The sequence below is a fragment of the Tuber melanosporum genome (genome assembly GCF_000151645.1).
Source record: "Tuber melanosporum whole genome shotgun sequence assembly, scaffold_98, strain Mel28".
Classification (NCBI taxonomy): Eukaryota; Fungi; Ascomycota; class Pezizomycetes; order Pezizales; family Tuberaceae; genus Tuber; species Tuber melanosporum.
The window spans coordinates 78,141-90,666 of NW_003299148.1; positions in this window are offsets into that span (position 1 = coordinate 78,141).

The following is a 12,526-nucleotide window of genomic DNA, read 5'->3' on the forward strand; positions in this document are numbered from 1 at the left end:
TCTATCAGGTTGTCTCCGCCTAACAGGAAGTCTCATACAAGTTTATGCTTTATGAATATTCATAAAGCATCCAAAAAAAAAATGCATGTAATGAATACACAATTTTATGAAATCTCCTAAAGGGACAGAAAGAATTACTACTATTAGTCTCTCATGAATCTCGAACCAACAGTTCTTCAACTATAATCTCGGGGGTAAGTAAGAAACAGACACAGTTAGAAATATATAAACTAGAGTACAGAGCATATCGTACTGTATATGAGTTTGACATTGAGGAGGCTAACATCCTTGAATCTGAAACAAGTATGTTTTCCTTTAATTTTCAGCAAGTTGTTGAAATACTAAAAATACCACAGCAGTCATCATAGTAGTACTATTGGTCATCTTTCAAGTTGTATGCTTTCGGTATTGTCAATAATGTGTGTAATCAACATTGTCATACAATGTTTACTGAAGTACAGCTGGGCAAAGGAGCTAACCAAGTTGTGTCTATTGTGTATTGTTTTTTAACCTCTATTGCTAACCTTACACCAAAGATCAACCTCTGGGCAGACAACTGTAGAGGTTGAAATAAGAACAAAATAATGTTATGGTATCTGTCTTGGTTTGTAGCAATACAGGATAAACAGGAAATTAACTTCAGCTTTCAAATAAAAGTCCATACACAAAATAGTGTAGACAGAGGATTTAGAACTGTCAAGCAAAAAGCTAATCGAAATGAGGTATAGACTCCTGAGATATATGCTGTATCAGTTAATACAACTAATAAAGCAGGTAAGATCAAAGCAGTGCGATTCTTTAATGATCCTGCTGGTACAATTTTTCGAGATTGGGAGACTGCTTTGAGTTCATACTTAAAACTATTGAAAGGTATTCAAGATTATCACTTTTTCCACTTTACTGCTGTAACTCCAGGTATTGTGGAAGTTAAAAGACTACCACAAGATGAGTGGATAAAGATTGATCTCAGGAAAAGGGATTTTATTTTAGCCAACTTTTTAGGTATTGAACCTTGTGGTCTTATGAATACTGGCTTGAATCCTGAGAAGAGGCATGATCTCTGGAGCAAGTATTTCTCTTATGTTCTTCCACAATATCAAAATACCTGGTACTACTCTAAACCTGCTGAATCACTAATTTTAAGTGTTCATGAGAAGAAAAATACGAGAGCGAGAAATACAAAGAAGGCAAAACAAGGAGTAAGTAATGATTGCAATCAAGGAGAAAATAGCAAGGTACAGGAAGTGGAAATTACACCTCCAGTAAAGCGGGAGCATGGCCATCCTCCTGGATCAAAAAATAAGTATAAAGCGATAAATTAAAGTTAATAATATTATTAATTCTGCTTACCCAGCAGTTATAACCTTCCTTTAATATATATTAATCATTAATTCTCAATTAAAATCTATTAATCTAAGGATAATTCAAAATATTTTACATAGAATTATAAAAACAATAATAAATATTTTTCATTTTTCATTTTTATACTGCTTAATTTATTGGTTATTGAATTGTATCAATTTATTTGTCAAAATATGTTTTTCCCTTTTTCTTAAGAAGGCTTTGGTTGCCATGCAAACTAAAAGTGACAATAACTCAAAGCACCTAAAAAGCAATTGTACTCTTTTTCCCTTAACAATAACCATATTATGATCAATCATAAGGCTCTGAAGCCAAGTAATTAATAATATTATAATACATATCATAGAGTAAGCAGTTAGCTAATTACATTTGTTAGAATTGTAGGATGATGTCTGTATAGGACCAATAAGTTAAATAGTAGAATAGTTTCTTATACAATCATCTATTTTTATTTTTATTTTTATTTTTTTTACTATCTATAACTATATAGCTAAAACCCTTACACCCTTATTATTTTAGTAAGTTTTAATATAATATTTCTATCCAAGTTCTGATACTTAGTCCTATAAGATGGTTAAGATCTTAATATCTTGACTACTACTTACATTAGCATAGCGTAATAAAGGATTACTTGTATATCATTGCTAGTTGCAAAATACTAATAGTCGAGCTATAATATAGTATCACCATTTCTCCAAATTCCTACTCAGCATTATATATAAGCTTTGAGAAACTCACAATTTTAACTCCAATCATCCTTCATTTTTACTTCCATACGGCATTATCTGAAGACTGCCTCTTTATCTCTCACTTGTAGAAAAAGTAGTACCGTCTGATTCAACCCAGCATTTTTATAAAATCACGCTCTTCCCTTCCACCGCCAACAGGATCTGAACCAAAACCAGATTATACCGATCCCACCATTCCAATACCATGCAGATACCACCAACTTACCATGTCACATCTACAGTCATGATCAATAAGTCTGTACACCAACCCCACTCCAGCCTACTCAATTTAACATGCAACGCATTTTTACACCACTCCCTCCTGACCCCCATACTTTTTTTTTTTCTTCACAACACCATCAAAAAATGCCTTCTTCACAAGTTTTTGGTACAGTTATAAGCAGAGATCGGCAAACTCCCCAGCAACGGCAGAAAGAATTGAATTCTCACGACAGGGCTCGTATTTTCGAGGCAATAAGTTTGGGTTCGAGTCCATCCGCTGTCGCGTTGGAATTTCGGTATACTCGGCAGACAATGTACCGGACTGTGAAACGGGCGCAAGAACTCAACCACTTTGGTTCTAGGCCTCGGAAGGGTCGTCCCAAGAAGCTGAATCGTCAAATTATTCGCTCTTTACTTCGTCTTGTCAGAAGTTTCCCGAATATATACTTTCGTGACCTCATTGACAAGAGTGGTGCTAATGTATGCATCAACACCATTCGTCGTGCTCTTGGGCCCAATTTACGCCGCAAATGGAGACGGTGTAAAAGAATTCGACTGCAGGCGAAAGATGTGAAGGAAAGGCTACGTATTGCACGTAACTATCATGAAAAAGACCAAGAATTGTTGAAGGTGCAGACAAGTGTCAGTTCCTTCTTAGATGATCCTTGCTAAGATTTTTTCTAGGGCATCTACAGTGACGAATCTTCCGTGCAAAACTCCCCCAATTCTCCCGATGGATGGGTTTTTCGACTTCCACGGGATAAATGGAAGCAATGGGCTGTCAATGAGAGTGAACATGTTAAGTCTTCACTCTCGTTTATGGTTTGGGGGGCCATCTGGAAGGGGGGGCGGTCAGAATTTCAGGTCATACAACGTGATGAGGACTCTGCAAAGAATAGATATAGCGCGCGCTCCTATATTCAGGTCTTGGAGGATGGTTTATTGCCTCATTATGCTCCTGGGAAATTCTTTTTGCAAGATAACACGAAAATTCACACTGCAAAGATCACTAAGGAGTGGTTTGAATCGCATGGCATCTGGGTCCCTGAACACCCTCCACATAGTCCGGATTTAAACCCGATTGAGCATGTCTGGAAAGCCATGAAGAGTATTCTTCGAAAGAATCATGGATACTTGAAAGACCTCAAATATAACGCACCAAGTAGAGTGATTTTCATCACGGCGCTGAAGGCGGCATGGTGGGCAGTCCCTGAAGAGTTGATCGACCACTTGATCAATTCAATGCCCAGGCGCTACTACGCAGTGCAAAAAAATCGGGGATGGTACACCAAGTATTAAACACCATGGAAATGGCTCTCTATCTGTATTTTCATTGTATTTTTAGGTTCAGTTTTGGTTGTATAATTGATTGATTTACGTTGCGGTTGAAATATGTGATGAAGGTGTGTGGGGGGGTGTGTGTACAGACTTATTGACTATAACTTTACCAAACTCTAATCCAGGCTGTTCCTCCCCTTCAGCGCGCCAATCGCTTCCGTCATCCCAGCCAACCCCGCAATAGCATGGCTCTTACATCCTCATACCGGCACCCGAGGACCATTCACAGCAACTTCCAAGGAGGCGAAGAAGGAGACTTAAATGGTGTCATCGTGGTTGGGCCCTCCAAATACCACATGGTAAGGCAGCATCGTGAGCGCAGATGAGACCTGAACTGACCTCCCTCCGTACCCGTGTTGAATGAGGGGAGAAATATATCCGTCAATGCGGAGGTGGTGGAATAAGGATAAGCACGAGAATTAGTGATCTCATGCAGCGTCGTTAATATACTCTTGAGGAGAAACGTCGAGTCGAATCGACAGGAAACAATCTTGGGACCAGCGGCCCAGAAACTGTGCTCTCACGATCACCACCCCCTTATTCGGAGCTCGGCGTCAGGACAATCGGTTGGTCAGAGTAGAATCGAAGGCAGGGCGGGTTTCGGCTTGGTCCCGGGTTCCTTAATAAGTCCCGGACTTCTCTTGTCTCTCTCTCCCTTTGCTTATTTTTCTTTTCAACCATCGAGCAAGTGCGTAGCGGAATATACCGGAGTACAATACCCGTATTACATTCCTGTAGGCTTGTCGCAACACAGCAAATTACCACCTCTACAAGTAATATTATTGTAAACCTTCCCCCCGAAAACTTGAGGATTACTCCAACTTAAGTTATCGAAAATCGCACAGCATACATGAAGCTATCCAGACACAATTCCCAAAAATGTTAACCTTCCGAAGAGGCACGAGAAAGACGTGCCAAATACTTGAGGTTACAACAGTAAGTACCCTTGTGAACCACCGCATTCCCACTTTTCATCCTTACGACCCCGTCCACCGACACCAGCAATCAACTACGCACGGGCGCTGTACCCGCACCCATATCGGCGACATGAGTGCTACTTGTAATTAACGGGCCGGCAAGCGTAACCAGCACGATTTGGGAACGTGAGGATGGGGGTTGGTGGATGGAACGCCGCGCGGGAGTGATACGGTAAAAATCCCATTACCAAATCTAACGAAGCACAAGAAGAAATAGAAGCGGAAGCGGAAGTAAAAGCGGGGGGGAAGATACCGTGAAGTGCAAAAATGATGGTGGCCAGTCGTTGGGTTCTTCTTTCCCTGCTTGCCTGCATACTGCACTCTGTCAACACCCCCTTTGAGCGGGGTTTCTTTCTTCCTGCACTTTTGTGGGGGTTGCGAGGAAGAAGAAAAAAGAAGAAAATACTACAAATTGCGAGGGATATTTGATGATCGTGAAAACCCCTAAACGCGAGTTCCCACAAGAGGCTTGCCGGGAAGGAGTTTGCCACTCTGGCCGGAATATCCATTACGGTAAAGGGGGAATGAAAGAGGACAAAAATCTTGATCGTCATTTTTTTTTTCTAGCGAACGCTTGAACACGAATGGTGTAGAGTGGGTCTCTCACAAGTTTCATGCCTCCACTTGTTACCTGCTTAGAGTTACTCGGACATCCCTTATTGAACAGCAAAAAGGTTTTTCGTGAAAAGTCTTTTATTGCGTTCAGGTAGTCGTGTCACAAGGTAGTGATATTAAACTCTTACCGTCCTCGACTCGTCCTGCAGTATTTAGGCGAGTGGTGGACAATGAACTTGCCAGAATCACTCTGTTCCGGTAGTCTGCGAGTACTGTACCGGTACTCATGTTGCTGGATCGAAATCTCTCCTCTTTTGGTGCGTCACCACAAAAAAAAAAGAGGCCACTGCAAGTCGGCGACTTGAGTAAGAATCAGCCGAATTAAGGCTGCCGGTCCTCGCCTGCTAGCTGGTATTATACTCGTACTGTGCGAATGTAACCATCTCGTGATTTTCCCGGTTAGCCCCTACCGGTAGGGGGGTAGTTTTCCCACTCCAATGGTCAGGGCCCTGGATGGCGAACCAAAGAATTCTGTCTGATGTCTGTCTGATCAGGAGATTCTACGGAGGGCAGGCCGGTCGCTGCTGAGATGATGTCCTATCTCATCGCCCCCAAAACGAGGGGGGGTAAGAGGGGGAAAAAAAACCCACCCGTTCCAAAGTCTCTCAAAGGCGAAACAAATCATCGCCATTAACACTGCAAACCGAACCAGCTGGCACATTTTCTTCTCTTGTCGTTATTGTTTTTTCGTCCCTCTTGCAAGACCATGCAAAATTGCCGCGCGCTCTTATAGCTCTGGAGTTACTATTATCAAAATCTTGGCCTGGCTAGACCTGGCTTATTTGTTCCTTCCCTTGTTGCGACGATCACAGTGTGAGTTAGGTATGTACTCGTACCTCTGGTTGTTGCAATTGGGGTGTTATTGCTGTTGTTGGGGTTGGGGAGCTGCGGAATTGTTCTGCCGGTCCATGTCTCAGAAATGTGGTGGGTAAGGCCGGGAAGGGCGAAAATTTTGCTGTTCCAAATGTGGGATCGGATACGCGGGTTATGTTTCTCCTGGAAAAGGTTCAGTCTTCGCCATACCTTATGTGCCAGCGTTCGCCTACGGTGCAGTGACGGATAAGATGTGAGCGGAGATCTCACGCATTCACGTTCCATTCGGTACCTGTCTGGAGCCTTATTGCATTAAAGGGAAAGCATTTGCTACTAAAAATATCTTTAGAGATGCGCAGTCTACCGACATCTTCCCATCGAGCGAGTGTCGGTACGGTAGTGAATTGCGATCAGTCGTTTGCTCTCCGCAAACCATCTCGAGCGAGTTGGTCGCTCGACACCAATCTATTTTCATTACCTATCGGATGGCAGAAAAAGAAAGAAAATCGTTCGGATCTCGACCCTTTTGCACCGCCTTCTTTCCATCAACTGTGGGGCCGGAAGTCGTTGACGTCCAAATAGGGCCGGGCATAGCCTCGGAAGGGCGAACGGCGCTTTTGGACTATGGTACGAGTACTCTGGTCAGCGGCTGAAAAAAAATAAAAAAATACAATCGTGTGGTGCGGACCAAAGTTTTCCCTGCCTTCAAGAGGGACCTGGTTGGCTGTGTCTCAGATGGTGTCGGCCCCGCAACGTCTTAGATCCAATGGTGGAAAGGTCTTCACCTCAGGACAAATAGGAATCTCCAAAGTCTGATCAGAACAGAAAATGGGTTATCGAAGAAGACCTGGGCTCTTATCATAGCTCTAGAGAAGAAAAGGAAAAAAATGAAAAGAGCTACTCAATCTTCAGATATAACTAACTTCTGTCGGTAAAAAAAGTATAAACCGCTACTGGCATCTCCAGGCTGAAGTTTGTTAGTTCGGTAAACCGGGTGCTTTAGAATTCATGTTTCCTTGTTACAATCTTTATTCTTTAGAGTGCGGTATGACATGATAGGGTTTGCACTTTGTACCTTCCAATACCAGAGCGATTGCGATCATATTACGAAACTCTTGTTCTCCGGTTGGCGCACCGCACTGATGCACAGAACGCCAGTTACCCAATTTGATCGGCGAAGGCGACGACAGGGCCCATGGTTGTTGTGTGGCAAATCTTTACTCGAGTAAAGGGCTCAACGCCAACTCGGGCAGTTAACAGCTAAGTATTGCGGGCCGCTCGAGCATCAGTCGAAGAGGTCTCGCCTCTAACTCCGGTCACGGGTAACTGAGAACCGAGTACTCGAGTATGGGCACTTCTTGGGGAATTGGAGCCGATAATTCTCAATCCACGATCTACTGATGCTAGAAAAGTGATGCATCTTTGGCTGCTAATGTAGCAATTTGTCCATTAAAGCAATGACATATCAATTGAGGGTCCAAGCAAATCTCTTAAAAAACTAATATATATATATGTGGTCATCGGCAAATGGGGATCTCTGTTAGGACTGCGGGGTTATCCGAACAATGAGCATGCATGCCATATAACCCCCCTGGCACCCAGTCTGTACTCGTACGTACAGTAGTGTCCGTTGCCGATTGTGGGAATGGGACTGCCCAACACCGGGTTGCAGGGGATTGGTCCCCCGAACAGGGACACTGATCACCCGATAGCCTACCCAGAGGTCTCTCCTCTAGTTTGACACGAAATCAGAGGGCTGGTGGTTCTTCTGCACCCTGCGGGGGCATGTGCGACTGCCAGAGCGGTCTTGGGTGCGAACCCAAACATGGTCCGTCGAATGAGTGGTATTTGCTTACCTTCGAGGGCCGTTTGGTTGGAAGTATTGCTATCATACCGGTATCCGTATATGTGAAGGATGAGATAATATAATAGGCCAGTAGTAGAAGCCTGGGCAATCAGGTGGCTAATCGTGTGGGGAGTTATACGGAGGGTATACGAACGAAAACGAGGGTTGGAGGTCTCGTTCGAGAAGGGGAGGAAATAATTTCTTTAGACATAGTTACAGATGGCTAACTGTAGTCTGACGGTGCATTACGAAAGGGTATTACCGTGGGGTGGAAGCGCTCGGGGTGCGAAGCTGCGTGGGCTGCGTTCTTCGTCCCAAACCTTACGATCAAGCCGTGAGTCGTTGCTCCTGGCCGCCGTAGAGCACGATACGCACCAAAGGGTAACAAACAGTTCACATACTAGACATGCCTTTGCAGAGAAATACCTGTAGCCATTTGTGATAGACTGAAACCCATAAAGACTCAGCCGCATCACGTCGCATGGCCGTGCTAGTATAAACGCAAGCACGATATCAGCATTCGTCCATTCGCGGACGAGAAAGTGGGCCCATGGTTGCTGATAGACTATTTAACTCTCGACTCAACTGGAGAGACACCCAAAGACTTACCGGTATCGGGGTCACGTACCGCTCTCAAAATCGGAAGGTTTAAGCATGTGGATCACTTGCGACCTTGTACTACAAAACCCTACCTGTAGCTCGTGAAAGGAGGCGATATTCCACACGAGAAACTACATTCCCAGAGTGCAGAAAAAAAGTGTTCGCTCTATGATACCGTACGGTATTTCCTTCAAACCCCGAGACAATTCAGGGCCCTTGCAGTCGCCCCAAACATTCGCATGGGGGGGATACTTATCGGCGACACGATACCGGTAAGAAGCACGCGGTAGGCTACAGGTGGAAGATGGGGAGGTTCTTTGAAGCTTAGTTGGGGCAGGTACAGTCGGGAAAAGGGCTTGCGAGCCGGAATATTGGGATTGGTGGCTTGAACAGGTTCTCGACATCTAGCGACGATCCGAAGATTAACGAGACAAGCACCGGCGAAGGATGTCAGACTGCGGAATTCCGAGGGAGGGGATGATGTAGATTACCGGTACGGTATCATCACTACTTCCCTTCCTTATTTTCTGGTAACGCCCTGGTATGAGCACAGTACCACCCGTACACAAGTGCGCGTTCGGGTAGCTAGAGGGCATGGTTAATGCCTGAATGGAAGGGCCATGTTGGATCGCGAAGCGCACTCGTACAGTACTCCTACTTTCTCGCTGGCACCTGTATTCGCTGTCGGCCAACCAAAAGCTTTGAAGAAGGCGTTCGCCCTTTTTCCCTGCACCAGGTATCCGGGATGGGGGGCTCGGTAAAATCGAGCACGAGTACTGCACCCACCATCCGACCGTCCGTTCATTCATTAGACATTGCCACAATAGCGCCTTCAATTGATCCAATACAGTCACACCCCGCTGTCCTGGATCTCGATAATACGGATACCTCGCTGTCCCATACGAATCTTTGTGAACTCCGAATTTCTTTCCACCAAAGCCTGACCCGTTGTCCCGGATCCCTCGCCGTGCCGGACGGATTCTTCAGATTTTGGCCGTCCGGGATAGCGAGGTGCGACTGTACTCCAGTATGATAGATCGCTATTAAAATTGCTTCAACTACCACCCCGGTTCCATTGGCGCTATGACCTAAATTCTGGCATCGTGGGACTGCCCCTACAACAGCAGATTACTCGTCCGGTGCTCCAGGCTGAAAAGTTCGCTCACGTCCGCCATGGGAAAGGAGGGCACCGCCATCAATATTTTGGTAGTATCTAAAACGATGTCTTAGATGTCGTTATTCTTACATGACCTGCGTGGCTCCCTTACCTGCTCTTTCGTTATCCCATTCAATTCCAGCGACAAAACCAAAACCCAAACAGAATCTAGATTTCTCTTCAGCACGCTTGTTCAGCCCTTTCCGTCACATGAGCCATGCATGTACCCAGCATAACAAAGTGGGTGCGAACAATAACCAATACCACGGATGTACCAATACATCAAATTCTTCAGGCGGCGTAGGGGTGTGCGGGTGGGTTTTGTGTCGGCATCGAACAATTCTAACCTCCTCGGAAATCAAAAAACCACAACCTCTCTCTGATGTCTCTCCTCGCTTGGGAGCCGCATACCGACACTAACTGTAGCTTGTTCGTATTACGCCAAGGTAAGCAGATGGCTCGAATGCGGATTCCCCTTCAGGTGTGTTACCCACCGTTACCATCCGCCTCCACTCGAGTCCCATTCGATGTAATATCATACACGTGGATGTGATTTTCTGTGGTCGTACTCGTTTGTTTGTTTCGTCGCACAACTTTCCCCTCACCTCTCTCACACACACACTTACCCTTATCCCATCATCCAATCCAGTCAGCTCTTTGGGAGAGATGGCCGGCGGGTGCTTCATTGTGGCCGTCGGGGCGAGTCGCTTGTGCAAAAGCTGGGGAGAAAAAACAAAAAAAAGCAAGATAAACTGCAGCCAAGCGGTCTTCGACCGCCGGACTGCCGCACTATCGTTGGTCTGGCTTCCTGTTCAGGTTAGACCGAATATAGGGCACCTATCGCAGGAATTGTATGAATTTTGCTTTTTTGTGGCAAGCTTTTCTATCGTTCCCGTTCAATTGTTGTTGCTGGCATCAAAGGGTAGAATTGTCTTGAATCCTGAAACGAAAGAAGTTTCTAACCCGTTTGTTAGAGAACTTTGTTCAAATAGTTACCTGTCGCTTTTCCGTCGTGGGAAATTTGTTTATTTCGCATCGACGATTTCACTCGCGCGATTTTCCTTCGAGCTTCGCCCAAGTCGTTTGATATGTCAAAGAGATTAGGATAAGCGTTCTCTCGGTGGTAAGTTCCGCTATTGAATGGTCTGAGAATTTCCCTGCATTGGTCGTAGTCTGAATTGTGTTGCCCAGAGATATCTGTATTACCAAACTTGGTTTTCCATCTAATTTCGTGCAATGTCTCTCGCCCTGTCTCATAGGCTTCCTCTCTGCAAGCTAGTATTGCTTTTTTTCTCTCCTATTTCCAACCCGAAAGTTATTCCCATCCCAGTGAGCCACACTTGACTTTAGCACAGTACCGGCAACAAGTTTTTGACACTGACATCGCGTGGTCGCTGCGTGGCAGCCAAACCCGTTTCCCTACGGTAGAGGCCCACCTGCGGCTTGAGGGGGGGAGGATTTGAGGAGTGGGAGGATCTGGATTCGAATCTGTGGTGAGAAGTATTCGATCCCTGGCATGGTCAGCGCGTATCATTTCCATGGTCTCGCAGAAATTTTCATGGATTCTCTCCATTTGATAGCCGGGGAGGCCGGGAGAATCCAGGCGAAACAAATGTTCGGCTCCTTGGCCAATGAGTCCAGGTCTCAGTTGAAGGGGAAAAAAAGAAACGGGCAAAAGCAATTAGAGACACCAATTAGAGGGCTCAAATATGTCTCAATTGTTGGTGAGAGAACTTACTGTTTTTGTTTAAAGGATATGCATGCTGCAGAAGCTTTGTGCTACATCTGAATTTAAAAGGAGGCCGAAAAAGCACAGGGCTATGATGAGGCACGGGGCACAAAGAAAGAAATAGAGAAATAAAAGAAATAAAGAAACAAAGGGGGGTTTTTTTTTTCCCTTACTTTGTTCGCTGCTTACCAAAACTGAAGGAGTGTGCTGCACACCCGACGGACGCGATCAGGATAAGGTGAATTCAGTAGACCGGGTACGATAGAACGCAATGCTTGCAACTATAACTTCTTCCTATACGGATAGGACTAGTAGCAGAATGTGATTAACCGAGAGGAAGACTAATTGACACTTTTCTCCCTCCTGTCCCCCCAGCCCCTTTGGGGCGTTAGTTATTCATATTACAAGTATATTCAAGTTTTTTTGGTATTACCATACGGCTACTTTTTTTCGTACCGTACCTTTGTGTTGTCCCTTTGGGGGAGGGTCAGGGAGCGGAGGAGACGAGGAGCAGTAGGATTACCAGCTGGGTTACGGGCGATGGGCATGTGTACGACCATCGCTCATTCCTATTCTCATCTCCATTTTCTCGCTCCCATTCCCACTTGCTTTCCTGGTCTCTCAGTTTCCCAGTCTCTCCCTCACTCTTCCCTTACCGTCCTTGTGCTCCTGCTGCGCGGTGCTGTATGCGATGACCAAAAGGTACAATCACACCAACTCCTGTACGACGTATAATTCCGGAGAAAGGAGAGACTCCACGTTGTTGTGAGCTCGTCTAAGAGAAATTGAACCCATGTCTGAGACATGCATTATGGGAAGTGTTTCTCATACAGCCATCGCAAGCAGTGGCCACCCACCATCTGTTCGAGTCGGCCAATAAGATCGAGTCCCAGTAACCTAATTCTCTCTTTCCAGACCCATCGCTCAAGAGACCATACCCAATCTCGCATAGCCAAGGACGCCCACCGCGAGCGTTCCCTGCAAAGGATTTACTTCTCCAGCACCTTGCGCCTTCGCATCGAAGCGACCTTGTATTTTTGTACGAGGGTGTGGACAAAAGTGATCGGAAAAACGCTAATTTGACCAATTGTTGCCACAGGCTACTGGAGAGCAGCCAATTAGGTTTCAATTTTAACGTGA